At 47.4% G+C, this 17,256-nt stretch overlaps 1 protein-coding gene and 1 long non-coding RNA gene across 4 annotated transcripts in view; both read right to left on the bottom strand.

The window, feature by feature from the left end:
* LOC125722697 (serine/threonine-protein kinase PLK3-like) overlaps positions 1-17,256 on the bottom strand; it is a 185,800-nt gene that overhangs the window by 37,263 nt on the left and 131,281 nt on the right. The gene's annotated exons all lie outside the window — the stretch shown is intronic.
* On the bottom strand, positions 2-7,921 carry LOC125722747 (uncharacterized). The gene is made up of 3 exons (XR_007386569.1): positions 7,758-7,921; positions 7,284-7,665; positions 2-117 (listed from the first exon to the last, which is right to left on the bottom strand). It is a non-coding gene; the product is annotated as an uncharacterized LOC125722747 (long non-coding RNA).

Genomic DNA, 17,256 nt, shown 5'->3' on the forward strand with positions numbered 1-17,256 from the left:
CCGTCCATGAAGTCCTGCGCTCTGACTGGGAGGCTCACTCTGGATTTCAGTTTGGGCTGGATATTTCTCCCCACAGGCAACAGCCTGCAGGGCCCAGAGAGGAGGCAGTGCCACCAACTGGCAAAACAGAGGTATGGCAGAGATGAAAGGTGCATCAAATCTTACAGCAGTCCTGACCAGTCGTGAAGGTCATTAAATATTAAGTGTGTATTTCTCAGAAACTGGAATGGAAATTTCACTTGAACTGCTTAATTACACAGGTATCGCACAGGCTGGGGCGGTGTTATAAATGTTAGGGAAACACACACACAGAGACACACATAGATATCAATACATTTGTATTCATATCCTTATGGGGACTCTCCATTCATTTCTATTAAGAACATAAGAACATAAGAACTATACAAACGAGAGGAGGCCATTCGGCCCATCAAGCTCGCTTGGGGAGAACTAAACTAATAGCTCAGAGTCGTTAAAATCTTATCTAGCTCTGATTTAAAGGAACCAAAGGATTCAGCTTGCACTACATTATCAGGAAGGGTATTCCATACTCTGACTACACGCTGTGTAAAGAAGTGCTTCCTTAAATCCAGCTTGAAGTGTTCTCCCGCTAATTTCCACCTATGGCCACGAGTTCGTGTATTTAAACTAATGCTGAAGTAACTATTTGGTTGAACAGCATCCAAACCTGTTAGAATCTTATATACCTGGATCATGTCCCCCCTCAGTCTTCTTTGCTTGAGACTGAACAGATTTAGCTCAAGTAACCGTTCCTTGTATGACATTCCTCTAAGACCAGGAATCATTTTTGTGGCCCTACGCTGCACCTTTTCTAAGGCCACAATGTCCTTTTTAAGATATGGTGACCAAACCTGCACACAATATTCTAGGTGAGGTCTCACCAAGGAATTGTATAATCTTAGCATTACCTCCCTTGACTTAAACTCCACACACCTGGAGATATACCCCAACATCCTATTGGCCTTTTTTATTGCTTCCCCACACTGGCGAGAATGGGACATGGAAGCATCAACATACACACCAAGGTCTTTCTCATGATCAGCTACCTTTATTTCAGTGACACCCATGAAATACCTGTACTTTATATTTCTGCTCCCTAGATGGAGTACCTTACATTTATCGATGTTAAATTTCATCTGCCAGGTATCGGCCCAGTCACTAATTAAATCAAGATCCCGCTGTAGCTGCTGAGCCACTAATTCAGTATCTGCTACACCACCCACCTTGGTGTCATCTGCAAATTTCACCAGTTTACTGTATATATTGGTATCCATATCATTTATGTAAATTAGGAACAATAGTGGTCCTAAAATCGAACCCTGCGGTACCCCACTATGGACGCAGGCCCACTGTGACATTGTGCCTCTTATAACTACTCGCTGTTTCCTATCTGTTAACCAGTTATCAATCCAGGTCGCTACGGTACCTAAAATACCTGTCGCTTTGAGTTTAAGTAGGAGCCTCTTGTGGGGGACAACATCAAAAGCCTTTTGGAAATCTAAGTAGATGACATCATAGGCCTTCTTATCATCAACTTCCTGAGTAGCTTCCTCAAAAAACTCCAACAGATTTGTTAAACAGGATCTACCTCTCCTAAATCCATGCTGGCTATCCCGCAAAATGTTATTAGAGTCCAGGTAATCTACCATTTTCTCTTTGATTATAGCCTCCATAACTTTACCAGTTATACAAGTTAGACTGATTGGCCTATAGTTAGACAAATTACTTCTATCCCCTTTTTTAAAAATAGGCGTTATGAAGGCGTGCTTCCAATCAGAAGGTACCACACCTTCAGATAAGGATTTTTGAAACAGTAAAGTTAAGGGTCGGCAAATAATATCCCTCATCTCTTTTAACACTATAGGTAAGATGCCATCAGGACCCTGTGATTTATTTATTTTGAGCTTAGCTAGGCTTTGCAAAACATCTGCTTCAGTTATATATATATTAGCTATAGACAATGCTGGATAGGTAATAACTGGTAAATTACTAAGGTCCTCAACAGTGAATACCCGTGCAAAACTTTTATTGAACTCATTTACTATATCAATGTCGTTTACTATTATAAGACCCTTACTATCCTGCAGATTAGTAATTTCAGGTTTTATAGCTCTTTTAGAGTTAAAATACTGGAAGAAACTTTTAACGTCATCCTTAGCTTCCAATGCAACCATCCTTTCGACATTTCTTTTAGCTCGTCTAATATCATTTTTTAACTCAGTCTGTAGACTTAGATATTCCTGCTTAATTCTGTCATCGTCAGTTATTTTCCATTGCTGGAACAAAGCCCTTTTCCTCCTTACTTTATGCTTTATTTCCCTAGTAAACCACCTAGGTTGCAATTTCCTAGATTTATTCTTGCTGGAAACAGGTATGAAGTCCTCTTGCACTTGCAATAATGTGCTTTTAAAAAATTCCCAGGCCTCTTCAACAGTTTTGTTATTTAACTCCATCCAGTTCACAGTTTCTAGTTTTAGTCTCATACACTTAAAGTCAGCCTTCCTAACATTATATATTTTTGATTTGGACTTAGCTCTTCGAACACTAAACTTAACCTCAAATTTGACCATGTTATGATCGCTACTGTCAAGTGGTTCTAAAACGTCTAATTTACCAATCCTGTCCTGGTTATTAGAGAGAACAAGATCAAGAATGGCATCTCCCCTGGTAGGGGTGTTAACAAACTGAGTAAAAAAACAATCCTGTACTAATTCCACCATCTCCAGTTCATTTTCTGAAGAGCCAGTGACAATGTCCCACTGCATTCCTGGTAGATTAAAATCACCCATAACTACCACATCATTTTTATTGCTCATAGTCCTAATATCACTGTATAACAATCTGCTTTCCTCAGCAGCTATATTAGGTGTTCTGTAACAAACACCGACAATTAGGCTATTTGAGTTTTTAGCATCTAATTTTACCCATATTGCTTCCGTAGTTTTATTTATATCAGTAAGTTCCCTTGCCTGCAAGTTTTCCTTTACATATACTGCAACACCACCTCCCTTTTTTCCTATACGATCCTTACGGAACAACGTGTAACCATCCATATTATATTCTTGTCCATCCTTTTCACTCAACCACGTTTCAGTTACTCCTATAATATCATAAGAGTCCGATGAGATAAAAACCTCTAAATCATGAATTTTATTCCTAATACTTCTGGCGTTTAAATACAGACAACAAAGGGTAGGCCTATTACGGTGCCCACTTACAATATGATTATTTGGGGCTTTCCGTTTCCCCCCACTGACATAGTTAACTAACCTCCCTGCCCCCCCAGTCCCTAGTTTAAACATTCCTCAACTACTCTACACATACGCCTCCCCAATACACTGGTTCCCCTCTGGTTCAGGTGCAACCCATCCGGCTTGAACAGGTCCCACCTGTTCCAGAAGGTCCTCCAATGCCCCATAAACCTAAACCCCTCTTTCCTACACCATCCTTTTAGCCACGCATTTAACTTCCTTATCTCAGCTAACTTAGCCTGACTTGCACGTGGCACGGGGAGTATTTCGGAGAATACCACCGTGGACGTTCTGCTTCTAAGCTTATTGGCAACTTCTATAAATTTATCCTGCAGAACAGCCCTTCTACCCTTGCCAATGTCGTTGGTGCCAACATGCACCACGACAACTGGATCCACCCCAGCTGGGGCCAAAAGCTTATCCACACGATCTGGAAGGTCTCCTACCTGGGCACCAGGCAGGCAAGACACCGTACGGGACCCTCTATCACGCGTGTACACATAACTGTCTACTCCCCTAATAATGGAATCCCCCACTACCACTGTCATGCCCGGCTCGTCCGCTCCTCGTGTGTGCCACGCCCCCTAATTACCCACGTGTGATTTCCTGATCCTGCCCAGTCGTGTCTTGTTTCCTGCTGCCTTGTTCCGTGTATTTAAGTCCTGGTCTCCCCAGTTTGCTTTGTCTGTCATTGATGTTAGTGGCGTTACATGTCTCCTGCTCCCCGTTACCTCATTAAACCCCCGTTTTCCTGTTATCCCGCTTGCCTGCCTGCTCCTTCCACGCCCTACCGCACGATCGCCGCTCTCCCCGCGCCAGATCGTGACAGAATGACAGACCAGAAGAAAAGGAGGAAGCAGAGGAGAAGGAAGCCCCTGCCTGAGCCCATCCGACTGGGCACATGCTCCCTCACCGACTCCTGGTCTTTCGCTGAGGACGAGAGAGAGGGGCTCGTCCAGGGCTCCGTCCCTGACCCGCTCCATAGGGGAGTCCACTTCATGGTGAGAGTCGGGGCTTCCAGCAGCGACGAGGAGGACATTCCTTTCTCGTATCCCGAGCTGGAGCCGTTCGCTCCGGATGAACTACCGCCCCTGTACCGGTATAATCACCGGCCCGAACACCTGGCTAATTGGGGAGGTATTAGGGCCGTAAGGGACTCGATACCCCGGGTCCCGAAGAGGACCGCGCCCGTCTCCCCCTCCCAGGACGTGCCAGTTCTGCCTGCGCTATCAGCGCAGCGCCAGCCTCTGCAACCTGCGCAGCCGGAGCAGCCATCGCCGCTGTCCGGTAGATCTGCGCAGCTTCCTCCACCTGCGACTTGCGCTCCCGCGCAGCCGCCATTGCCGGCGGACCCCGCTCCCGTGCAGCCGCCATTGCCGGCGGACCCCGCTCCCGTGCAGCCGCCGCCGCCTGCTGCAGCTCCCGGGCAGGCGCCCCCACTGCAGCAACCTGCAGCTCCCGGGCCGGCGCCCCCACTGCAGCCACCTGCAGCTCCCGGGCCGGCGCCCCCACTGCAGCCACCTGCAGCTCCCGGGCCGGCGCCCCCACTGCAGCCACCTCCTGTTCCTGACCGCGCTCCAGTTCCTGCAGAGGCGCCCCCTCTGCAGCCGCCTGCTGCAGCTCCCGGGCAGGCGCCCCCTCTGCAGCCGCCTGCTGCAGCTCCCGGGCAGGCGCCCCCACTACAGCCAGCTCCTGTTCCTGACCGCGCTCCTGTTCCTGACCGCGCTCCTGTTCCTGACCGCGCTCCTGTTCCGGACCGCGCTCCTGTTCCTGTCCAGGCGCCCCCACTGCAGCCACCTGCAGCTCCCGGGCCGGCGCCCCCACTGCAGCCACCTGCAGCTCCCGGGCCGGCGCCCCCACTGCAGCCACCTCCTGTTCCTGACCGCGCTCCAGTTCCTGCAGAGGCGCCCCCTCTGCAGCCGCCTGCTGCAGCTCCCGGGCAGGCGCCCCCTCTGCAGCCGCCTGCTGCAGCTCCCGGGCAGGCGCCCCCACTGCAGCCAGCTCCTGTTCCTGACCGCGCTCCTGTTCCGGACCGCGCTCCTGTTCCTGTCCAGGCGCCCCCACTGCAGCCACCTGCAGCTCCTGACCGCGCTCCTGTCCCTTCTCCCCCTGTGACAGTTTCTCCCTCGCCCCGGCGAACTCGACCCCGACCTGGGGTCATGTCTGTGTCCCGTAAAGGGAGGGGACACAGATGCAGGGCTGGGGTCCCGCCCGCCCTGCCCCCTGGCTCGCCCTGCCTCGCCTGCGCTGGGGCTCGGTTGGCGCCTGCGGGTCCTGGCCCTCCGGGTCGGCTGTCGCCTGCGGGTCCCTCTCCGGTGCCTCGTCGCCCTGCCTCGCTCCCCTCTCCGGGTCCTGGTCGGTCGCCTGGGGGTTCCCCGACGGCGGCTCCTCGGTCGCCTGCGGGGCCCCTACCTCCGGCCCTCCCCCGGACATCGCCGCCTGCTGCGGCTCCCCCCTCCTCCGTGCCTTCGCCCTGGCCCCTTCCAGCTCCCTCGTCCCCTTCCCTGGTGCTCCCTCCTGCTCCCTCCCTGGCCCCTCCGCGGGTCCCTCGCCCTGCCTCCTCGGCCCCTCCGAGGTCCCCTCCGGCTCCGGCCTCCCGGCCGCCTGCGGCCCCTCCGGCTGCCGCCCGTCGCCCGCTGGGGCTCCCTCGGGCTCCCCTTCCTTCCCCCTCCTTCTCTCCCTTCTTTCCCATCTCTGTCCCGCCTGTCTTTTCTCCTCCTTCCGCCTTTGTCCCTCGTCCCTTCGCTCCTTGTGTTCCTCCTTCTCCCTCTGGCTTCCCTCCATTCACTCCCGGTCCTTTTGTCCCGCCTGTTCCCTCTGTGTCTCCCTTTCTGATCTGTCTCTCCGCTTTCCCGGCCCTTTGTCAGCTCCTGTCCTATGTTCTGTCTCTTGCCTTGTTTTGTGCTTCGGTCCTGTTCCCCGTCGTGCGTTAATTCTGTTCTTGTTTTCCAGGTCCTGTTCTGCCTCGTCCCGTCCGTCGCCCCCTTCCTTGGCGCGCCCGGTGTAGCGCGCCTTTGGGGGGGGGGTTCTGTCATGCCCGGCTCGTCCGCTCCTCGTGTGTGCCACGCCCCCTAATTACCCACGTGTGATTTCCTGATCCTGCCCAGTCGTGTCTTGTTTCCTGCTGCCTTGTTCCGTGTATTTAAGTCCTGGTCTCCCCAGTTTGCTTTGTCTGTCATTGATGTTAGTGGCGTTACATGTCTCCTGCTCCCCGTTACCTCATTAAACCCCCGTTTTCCTGTTATCCCGCTTGCCTGCCTGCTCCTTCCACGCCCTACCGCACGATCGCCACTTACCTCCGCGACCGGTCGTGACAACCACAACCTCCCTCTTCCTAGGGGGAGGGGGCTCCTCAGTGCCCAAGGGCCCACCTGCCTCCCCAGTCCGTTCCGGCTCTAAAGCTGGAAGAACCTGAAACCTGTTCGACACAGTCACCTCAGGTGATGCCGCCTCTGCAACGTGTGTACGCCCCTTCCTGCGTCTACGACCTACGGTCACCCAGCTTTCCATTGTTTTCCATTGTGGGAACTGGAAAAATGTCCTCACAAGGTCAAAGTAACAGGTTTTCTCTCTCTCTCTCTCTCACACACACACACACACACACACACACACACACACACAGTCTACTTAAAAGCTGAACTTACCTGTTAAATTACATTGGGACAGCTGACAGAATATTGATATTCTCAGAAACAGCACCTTAATCATTCTAGTAAAATGTCAAACAGTTTGGTGTCTGGGTGCTATGTGACCCAGATCATAACTGTAATACTCCTGTGTCCTGACATGCAGACACTCACAGCACGGCATCTGTGCAGGGGGCTGATGACAGCCATTGGCAGCTGATGATGGACACACTGCAGGCTGCAGCGAGCAGCTCGCCCACACAGCGATGGACCCGAGCAGCAGCTGGTGGCGTGTGCGGTGCCCGATATGAACCGGCACATGCAGCAGACACTTTTACAACATGTGGTTAGAGGTGAGACAACACAGATCACAGGCGTATCAAACCTTTGCAGTTCGTCCAGTTTGTGCAGCAACTGAGCATTTTCAAGTGACAGGAGCGCCCCCTGTTGCTTGGAGGATTGGGTGCGGTTGAGTAATGCTCCCTTTTCCACTCTCTGGTGCATATGTTAAGTATTGGTTAGGGGTCTGGTCGCAGTAACACAGGTAGGAAACTGAGTCAACTTTTTTTTTTTTTGAACTAATAGGTGTTAGTGAAACGCATGACGTAATATGCTACTGGAAAAACATTGATAAAGCAGATAAAACAACAGCAGCAAATGGACACACTCACTGCAGTGTTCTGTTTTCTTGCATGACCTCCTGCAGCAAGAGGACCCCTCTGTCGGAGGGTCAGTTTCAACCTTCCCTAGCAGCTCACTGCTGCCATCTACAGGTGGGAAGAGTCTTTAATTAATTAATTTATATAACAATCAATTCAGCTGCACAGTTTCACAAAAAAAATAAAAAATTTAAACATACAGCAGGCAGAAACGGGTACAGAAGATCTTCTGGCCGATTTTTCCACTGAGGAAAGATGTTGTCGAAGCAGCATGTTCTCCCTGCGCAGCAAACAGCAGTAAATAGTGGCATTACTCGTGATTTGTGTATTCAGATACCATCCTTCACCCCAAAATCTGCCGATATTATACTTTGCCTTTTTTTTTTCGAGAGTGAATAACAAAATAAAATAAATCACATAAGCAGGTTCAGCTAAGCTCATAATGACCTATCCCAGGAACCAAACCTGAGCAGTTGCCAACACACCGCGGGGCCAATTTAGACTCACCAGGCAACCTATCCTGCACTCTTTTGGATTGTGGGAGGAAACTGGAGCGCCTGGCAAAAACCCCCACGCACATGGGGAGAGTGTACAAACACCACACAGAGAGGACCCAGGACCAAACCCAGAACCTTCTTGTTGTGAGGCAGAAGCACTAACCACCATACTGCCCACGATCATTACATCGCATGTACAGTAATAATGCTGAGAGTTGCTTCTCCTTAATTACACTGCAGAGACGTAAACTGTGCCTTATTTGCCCTTAAGCTCATAATCTCTCGATTTTCCTTTGAGAAGAGGCTTGGTCAGGCACCTGACAACTTGTTGCAACAGTCTCCTACAGTATGTATTCCATACCTATTATATCAGCCATTAATGCCACATACGAGTATAATTCTGCATACACTGTTATGGTCCATATAAATAACTAGATAATTTTCAATAATTAAAAATAAGAACCATATAGTATATAGTGTTGGCATGGTGGCCTCCCATTTCCAGGTATACAGGCCACTCGAACCCCAGCCATGTTCTGTGTGTGTGTGTGTGTGCCTCTGTGTCTGTCTGTATAGACATTGCATGTCATGAATACATCACATTAGAGATGGATTTATACCAAAATTTTGACTTTGATACTGATACCAGCTTTGGGATCTTGCTATTAAAATTAAATCAATAATGTAAAATATTCCCATTTAAAAGTTATGTTGCCTTGAAATAAACAGGTTGATTTATCAATTGGGGTGGCATGGTGGTGCAGTGGTTAGCACTCTTGCCTCACACCTCTGGGACCCGGGTTCGAGTCTCCGCCTGGGTCACATGTGTGTGGAGTTTGCATGTTTTACCCATGGTGTCGTGGGGTTTCCTCCGGGTACTCTGGTTTCCCCGCATGGTCCAAAAACATGCTGAGGCTAATTGGAGTTGCTAGATTGCCCGAAGGAATGCATGTGAGAGTGAGTGTGCCCTGCAATGGGCTGGCCCCCCATCCCGGGTTGTTACCTGCCTCGTGCCCATTGCTTACGGGATAGGCTCCGGATCCCCCGCAACCCAGTAGGATAAGTTTGGGAAATGGATGGATAGATGGATATACAGACAAATTAAGTAGGTTTTTACATATATAATGACAGCATACAGTTTTTAAAAGATAGCAAAATTCTTCTTGTGTACATCCATCCATCACTTTTGTTATTCACAATGTTCAGAGATCGCATTATGAGGGCAACTTATGCTCCTCCCTCCACTCAAAGTCAGCTATTTTTGAAATAAGAGACAGAACATTTGAATTCACAGCTTGTCTTTTTGCTCCTTTCTCCACCTTGAAGCCCCTTTCTGGGTTAATTTGGTGATTTACATATCTTTTCAAGCATGTAAATGCACTGTCACAAAAATGGCACTTAAATGCTGCAAACTTGACATCTCAAAATGTTGAAAGAACAGTTGCTCATTACAATGAACTTACTTTGACATTGAGACATTGACATTCATGATCATGAAATAAAAAGCTTGCTGTCAGAGGTAGGGGAAGAAGATGTGTAATTGTATTTCAGACAGCTGTACAATTTTAAAATAGTGTCTATAGCAATGTTTACATATTCTTTAGTGTCAGGTTCGCCGCGGACGCTGGGGAGCGGGTGATCGCTTAGGCAGGCAGAGGGAGCACCTGCTCGGGAGCCGCGGGCAGAGGGAGCGCCTGCTCGGGAGCGGCGGGCAGAGGGAGCGCCTGCTCGGGAGCCGCGGGCAGAGGGAGCGCCTGCTCGGGAGCGGCGGGCAGAGGGAGCGCCTGCTCGGGAGCCGCGGGCAGAGGGAGCGCCTGCTCGGGAGCCGCGGGCAGAGGGAGCGCCTGCTCGGGAGCCGCGGGCAGAGGGAGCGCCTGCTCGGGAGCGGCGGGCAGAGGGAGCGCCTGCTCGGGAGCGGCGGGCAGAGGGAGCGCCTGCTCGGGAGCCGCGGGCAGAGGGAGCTCTTGCTCGGGAACGGCGGGCAGAGGGAGCGCCTGCTCGGGAGCCGCGGGCAGAGGGAGCGCCTGCTCGGGCTGCGCTGGAGCCGCGGGCACAGGAGGCGGCGGCTCGAGCTTCGTAGCAGGGGCCGGGGCTCTCCGGATCTGGATCAGCCTCCTGAGGCCCTCTACTAATCTCTCCAGATTCTCCTGCAGAGAGGCGGGAGGTGATGCAGCGAAGTCACGCTGTAGCTGCGCAGCGAGCTGGTCCTCCTCTGGGAGCCTTGTATGGCCGGCTCGTCCATTACCCTCCAATAAAGTCCCTGGAGGGTGAAGTATCGATTTGCGAGGGCCGCGTGCGTAACTGGAACCACCAGCGGAGGCGCAGCGGTTGCAGCTGGCAGAGGAGAAGGGAGTGCCTCGGGCTGGGCGGCTGCAGGCGGCGGGACCTCCAGGTCCCGCACAGGAGAGACGGGCGTGGCCCCTTTAAGGGTGCGGGGCACCCGCGGGATAGCGTCCCGCACCACTCTGGCCCCTCTATTAGCCAGCCGCTCGGGCCGGAAGTAATACCGCTCGAGGGGTGGCTGCAGCTCCTCGGTGACCGGCTCCCGTTCATGGAGCAGGAGGAGTTCCTCCTCCTACTTGCTCCCAAAGCCTGGCGAGAGAGGAAGCTCCCAGGCTGATCGTCGGCTCATCGGGTCTCCTTCTCCTCTGCTTTCTCTTCTTGTGGTCCGTCATTCTGTCAGGATCGCCGGTTAACGGGTGCGGCGAACAGGTAGACAGACGGGCAGGAAACAGGCAAGGCAGGCAGGCAGGATACGGGGAAAAACGGGGATTTATTTCGGTAACGGGGACTTGGAAACATCTGACGCAGACTAACATCAGTGACAGACCAGGAACCAATGCAAGACACGGACTGAAATACACAAGGCTGGGCAAACATAATCAGACACAGCTGGGTACGATCAGGAAAGCACACGTGCGTGGCACACACGAGAATCGTACGAGCTGGGCGTGACAATTTAGTAAGTCTTGTCAGTTCTCCTTATGAGATATTCAGCTCGTGCGTTTTTGAAAAGCTTGATATTATATTAATGTTTGGATGAAGAAATAATTCACTGTAAAAATAAATGTTTTCAATCCAATATCAGATTGTGGCTTCAGAGTTTAAGGAAAACCTGGACAAAGCTGTTAAAAGATGTGAGAACCTCCTGATACTAGCTGGATGTCTGCAAAGCATCACTGTCAGCAATAAAAACGAACTGGTGCAAGACATCATTAATTGGTTTGTTCTTCAGCACAAGGACACACTTTGAAAGGTGTGTTCATCATTATGTATTATCCATGTTCAAAGTTTTTAGGCCATTAAAAATTAGTGGTTTTTTTCCCTATTTTATAGGTTCCAGGATGGTCTTTGTTGCCGTGGACTACTGGATGCTATCCAGAGCCATCCAGGCGTATTCAGAACAGTATTTACAAAGATCAACGAAAAGCTTGAGAGTATTGAACAGCTGTTTACAGAACAAAGGTCTGAGCGAGGGAGCGACACATACGAAAATGAAGCCATCTGCCATTGGGGAGACTATCTCTTGGATGCTAAGAGTAAGTATTCCTCAACCACAATTAGAACCAAACTTAGAAGGATGTGGAATTCTAAAGAATGATAATTCTTCATAATATCAGCACTCTATCCATCCATCCATCCATTTTCCAAACCGCTTATCCTACTGGATCGCGGGGGGCCCGGAGCCTATCCCGGAAACAATGGGCACGAGGCAGGGAACAACCCAGGATGGGGGGCCAGCCCATCGCAGGGCACACTCACACACCATTCACTCACACATGCACACCTATGGGTAATTTAGCAACTCCAATTAGCCTCAGCATGTTTTTGGACTGTGGGGGGAAACCCCACGACGACATGGGGAGAACATGCAAACTCCACACACATGTGACCCAGGCGGGGACTCGAACCCGGGTCCTATGGAATATTATTTAGTACTATATAACGTAGAATACAAGTATTATGATATTATTAAAAAGTATGCCAAATATCCATGATGTAATCATTACAATATAAACATTATAATGTAATCAACACAATGTAATCAACTGAGTATGTATTTGCACCTTTTGTTAGTCTGAGATTCTGTTAGTTACTTTATGTTAGTCCTGAATCTATGAATATTCACTTTTATTAGCGTATATTTTATCACTATATTAAAGGACAAATATATTATCAACCTTTTAGTTAGACAATGTGTAAAAGGCTGAAACTGCCTAGGTTTACTACTGAAGGAAGGGATTCGCCTGAGTTCACCAGAAGTTCACGGCTGAGCATTTTTAAAAAACCAAGTGGAGCTGCTCACGCCACCATTATGTTCAGCCGAGAGACCAAACGGTAAAAGAAATGATGGACAAACTTATCACCTAGGGGTGTGGATTTAAGGGAAAAAACAATTATTGTGAATGGCTGAAGGAATGATGATGCTTAAGTGACGAGATATTGTTAAATGATAAGAACTTATAAAAATTTGTGTAAAACAGTACTGGACACACTTTTACGTGTCTAGCCTTGGTTGTAACTTCATTGTTGCAATAAAGACTGAATTCTGGATACTGCACAAGCGGACCTCTGACTTCTGATTTGGCGGGGAGGGAGAAATAACCACGACAGTCCCAGAGGTGTGAGGCGACAGTGCTAACCACTGCACCACCATGCCGCCCCCTATCAGCACTCTAACCACATATATTTAAGTACCATTCAGCCTTATTTACTTTATACATGAAGCCTGGCAAAAGCAGCCAGCCTTTACGGACACTGGAGGACATCCTTATTTTTGCCACCGGAAGTGAAAGCATTCCAGCTCTTGGCTGTAACCCTGCACCTACACTTGATTTTCTTCATCATTCTTCAAGGTTCCCTCAAGCCAGCACTTGTTCAAACATCTTACAAATATCATGCCATGCCTCATATGGAGATTTCAAATGCGACATGGACTTTGGAATTAAGAATTCGCCTGGTTTTGGAATGGCTTGTTTACGCGTAGTTGATGTTGCATTGTATGAAATTTTTACAGTTTAAAACCCAGCAGTATTCTTCACTAACACTACTGGTTCACAGATTCAAGAAAGTTTTTAATAACTGAGGCTTTGTTATTGGTGCCAGCTTTTAGATACATGATTTTTCTGCTGTATCCACCAATTCTGTCACGCCCGGCTCGTCCGCTCCTCGTGTGTGCCACGCCCCCTCATTATCCACGTGTGCTTCCCTGATCTTGCCCAGCTGTGTCGCCCAGTCCCGTCTATTTCAGTCCATGTCTTGTCCGTCATGGATGTTAGTCGATGTCAGATGTTTCCTGGTCCCTGTACCGTGAATAAATTCCCGTTTTTCCCCGTATTCCGTCTGCTTGCCTGCTTCCTGCCCGTCTGCCTGCCCGTGCGATCACCCCCTTCACCGGCGATCACAACAAATTCCTCCTTGGATTATAATCCTCCACCTATTAAAAAATAAAGAAATCATTTAATATTTATATATTTTATATTAATTTTGTAACTATATTAAGATGATCTGGTCAAATTGAAGCAACAGTTTGATTTTCAGTAATAGAAATGTTCATAATATTTATGTAAATTGTTTATTACTAACTTGATTAACTTGTGATTGCCATCAATGTGCCAGAGTGCCCATGGCGATGGTACACTATAGCCTCCTCACTTGATGGTGTTAATTGTCAGGCCCCTTAAGAAAACACCAATGGGATTGACAGCCCTCATAACTTCCCTTAGCCTCTTTTTCTGCACCCTAAATTTTGAAAGACATAAAAAAGATTAATTGGTAATTCAAATTACTACAGACAGTAGTGAATGTACAGTATGTGCTGCAGTTACCTGCATACGTTCTGAGGCAAGCAAATATATATATATTTATAAAAAACTAAATTTGTTGTTTGATTATAGACAAATATGGTTGATGCTTAAGATTTATCTAAAACTTACCTCACTCCCATACTGCAAAGAAACCCTGACACTTTATTGTAGCCTGAATCTGGAAACTCTGTGATCACATTTGTCACCAGGTTATGCAGGTCTTCCTCAGATATTGATAAGTGCCATGGATTGAAAGTCCATGTTCTTCCATTCTTCTGTGGACAGTTCTTGTACTAATACCCAACATTTCTTCTATCTGTGGAACTGTGAAGTTATGGTCCAGGAAAAACTCCAACTGATCTTTGGTGACATTAATTTTAGGTTGACCTCTAGTACCTGTATGACTTGGTGTTACAACAAAACCTATGCAGACATTTTTGGGTTCACACTTCAAGAGCAGCTTTGCTCTTGACAGGTTTTCTAAAACTAAATCAGTTTCACGTTTCAGAAAACATCTGATTAGAGTAGTTTCTATCTGTTCTATTCTATAGTAAATAAAATCACTGTCGTCAAGAATTGGATTCTCAAGGTAGCGGACTGTGTTTTTAAGGACATCTGCAATACTGTCCAAATAATCTTGAGGAAGCCCTTGGAATCTGTAACAATATAGAACATATTATTAATTAACACCAGTATACCCCCACACTGCTTAATTACTGAATTTACATCTCCGATCACTAAATGCTGCCAAATTATGCCAAATAGATTTTCCTGCTATTATTGGGAAACTATTCATTGATATAGCTTATACCAACATTCCAGATTAACGGTGTGAAATGAACTTAAGAATGCAAATCCTTTTCCCAGGAACAAAAAGTAGACTAGGCCAATGGGTGAAGAAAACAAAGACAAATATAAACCTAATGTCAGTGTATTGTCATTGAGGTTTTGTACTCAGGCACCTCGCTGTAGACAAAAACAGAGACAGAAGTAAACACTGAGGCTCAGAGAAATAATCCTTATTCTTAGATGGACATCAACAGAGTTTGCCTTTCAGCGGGTACAGATTTATTCATACTTTATCCAGCAATGTAAAATATCTGAGCTGTGTCTTCAGGTGCACATTCATCCAGCTTCTAGCCACTCAACAACACACAAACACAGAACTAATACAACCTGCTAACGCCAATGGACACTATGGACACTCTCATGCACATCTACACTCACATCTGACCTCACATGGTCATGTTTACATCTGGACCCTTGCACAAAGTCACTTTAATAAGGCATCTTAAGGCACTTTTTTCATGCATACTTGCACACCATACTTCCTCCACCTAATTTCAATGTGAAAGAATTTCTATTGTACAGCATATTTCTATTTTTATTTCTATTATGTACAGTACACTTCTATTTTTATGTAAAGAATTCTCTTTTAGGTCACTGGCGGTCGTGTAAGCATTTCACTTCATATCGTACTGTGTACGACTGTGTATGTGACAAATAAAATTTGAATTTGAATTTATGCTTGTCAGGGTTTTGAGGTGCTGGAGTCCATCCCAAGAGGCACAGCACTGGAGGACAGGATGCAGGTCCACTTCTAGGCTATTAAAGGTACCACGCAGCCTGTGTACATGTCATTGGACTGCCAGAGGAAACCCACGCCACGGTCAGCAGAGGTGGAATTTTACCCCTTTTAACTTGACTGGTGAGGCAACAGTGTTACTGTTGCCTAGTTTATATACAGACGAAGATAGAGATGCTTTATTGTCATTGTAAGTACAATGAGATTTAGTTTGGAACACGCCAGCAGATGCACAGTAAACTTACATTTAAATAGAATCCGAGGCATAAAACAGAATCAGAAAATAAATGATGTACAGACACTGTACATGTATACAATCACACACACACAATAAGGTGCTGGTAAGTTGGTGGGTGAGCAATTCACAGAAGTTGAGCTTATCAAGTGTTTTAAATGCACATAAATATGGATATTGCACATGTGGGGTATTGCATCAGAATGTTTGAGATCAGTGCTGTGAGTTCAGAAGTGTGATGGATGTGAGGTAAAAACTGTTCCTCAGCCAGTTTGTGTCTGCGTACAGGGTTCTGCAGCATCTACCAGATGGCAGAGGTGTAACAAGTTTGTGTCCAGGGTGGGTTGGGTCGAAATTGTATTGATTTTCTCAACTTTGTGGTATTTATGAGAGCATCGAACAGGATAGTGAAACCCAGCTCTGTAGTTACTGCGATACCACCCTAGGGGGCACTGTTGCACTGTTACCACTGTTACTGTATACAGAAAATTAAACTGCACTTGGAAGGAATGTTTTTATGGTTTTATATACTGCCACATGTCATTGCTAGCGGATGGGACAAAGACCTGCCGAGGTCACCCTTGACAAATATAGTGGCCTTCTGTTTTACAGGTAGATGGAGGCTTTCTGTTTAATAAATTGGGGGCAGTTCTTTGTTTTAGAGGCATGCAGGTAAAGGTTCTGTTTTAGAGGTAGATGGAGGCTCTCTGATTTATAGGAAGGCAGAGGATGTTTTATAAATGGATGGAGGCTCTCTGATTTATAGGAAGGCGGAGGCTCTGTTTTATAAATGGATGGAGGCTCCCCGTTTTAGACGCAGGTTGAGGCTCTCTGTCTCAGAACCTGACTCTCTTTTACCTGACAGTCACGCTGGCTTCCATCTCACCAGGAAGCAGAGTGACAGAGTGACACCCACTATATAAGTGACCCACAATCGGAGCCCGATGCCAGGGTGACACAGCCAAAAAGGGATGTGTCAGTAGAGGCAGAAATCAAATTAAAAATGAGCAAATTGTGTGCCGTGCGACACAGTGCTGCCGGCAAGCTTATGTTTCCGGTTTCATAGGAATTTTCATTTCTATTTATAAGCTTCATAATTATTTTGTGCTAGTCTAATACATCATACATAGACAGGTGCAGTAAAAGATGGTCTTAGAAACTCGATTAAGTCACAAACTTCTGATATTTGTTGATAAAAAAGTTTGTGAGAGAAAGCATTTTTTGTGCTTCCGGATCAAGGCGTCACTTAACTGTAATAAATCAACAAATATTTTAACCAGTAAGGTATAATTTAAAGCCGTATACGTAAATGTTAGTGAACACCTTAGTAACTGTTAATTAGGTAATACTTGCTGTTATATGTGTACAGTAGCTTTGTAGCTTGTGTAGCTGTACTTAGCTGTCCCAGTAAGATTACACAGTAAGACATGAATGTTCATGCGATGTTCCAGTGAAGTAAAAGGGCATCTTAATTTACATAGCAAATTATTTTATACAAAATAACAGCTTTTTCTGAGTTAGCAAGGGCAGCCCGTCCCTGAGCAGTATGGGGTTAAGGGTGAAGTCATTTTGCCA

This window comes from Brienomyrus brachyistius, unplaced genomic scaffold (genome assembly GCF_023856365.1).
Source record: "Brienomyrus brachyistius isolate T26 unplaced genomic scaffold, BBRACH_0.4 scaffold41, whole genome shotgun sequence".
NCBI classification, from domain to species: Eukaryota; Metazoa; Chordata; class Actinopteri; order Osteoglossiformes; family Mormyridae; genus Brienomyrus; species Brienomyrus brachyistius.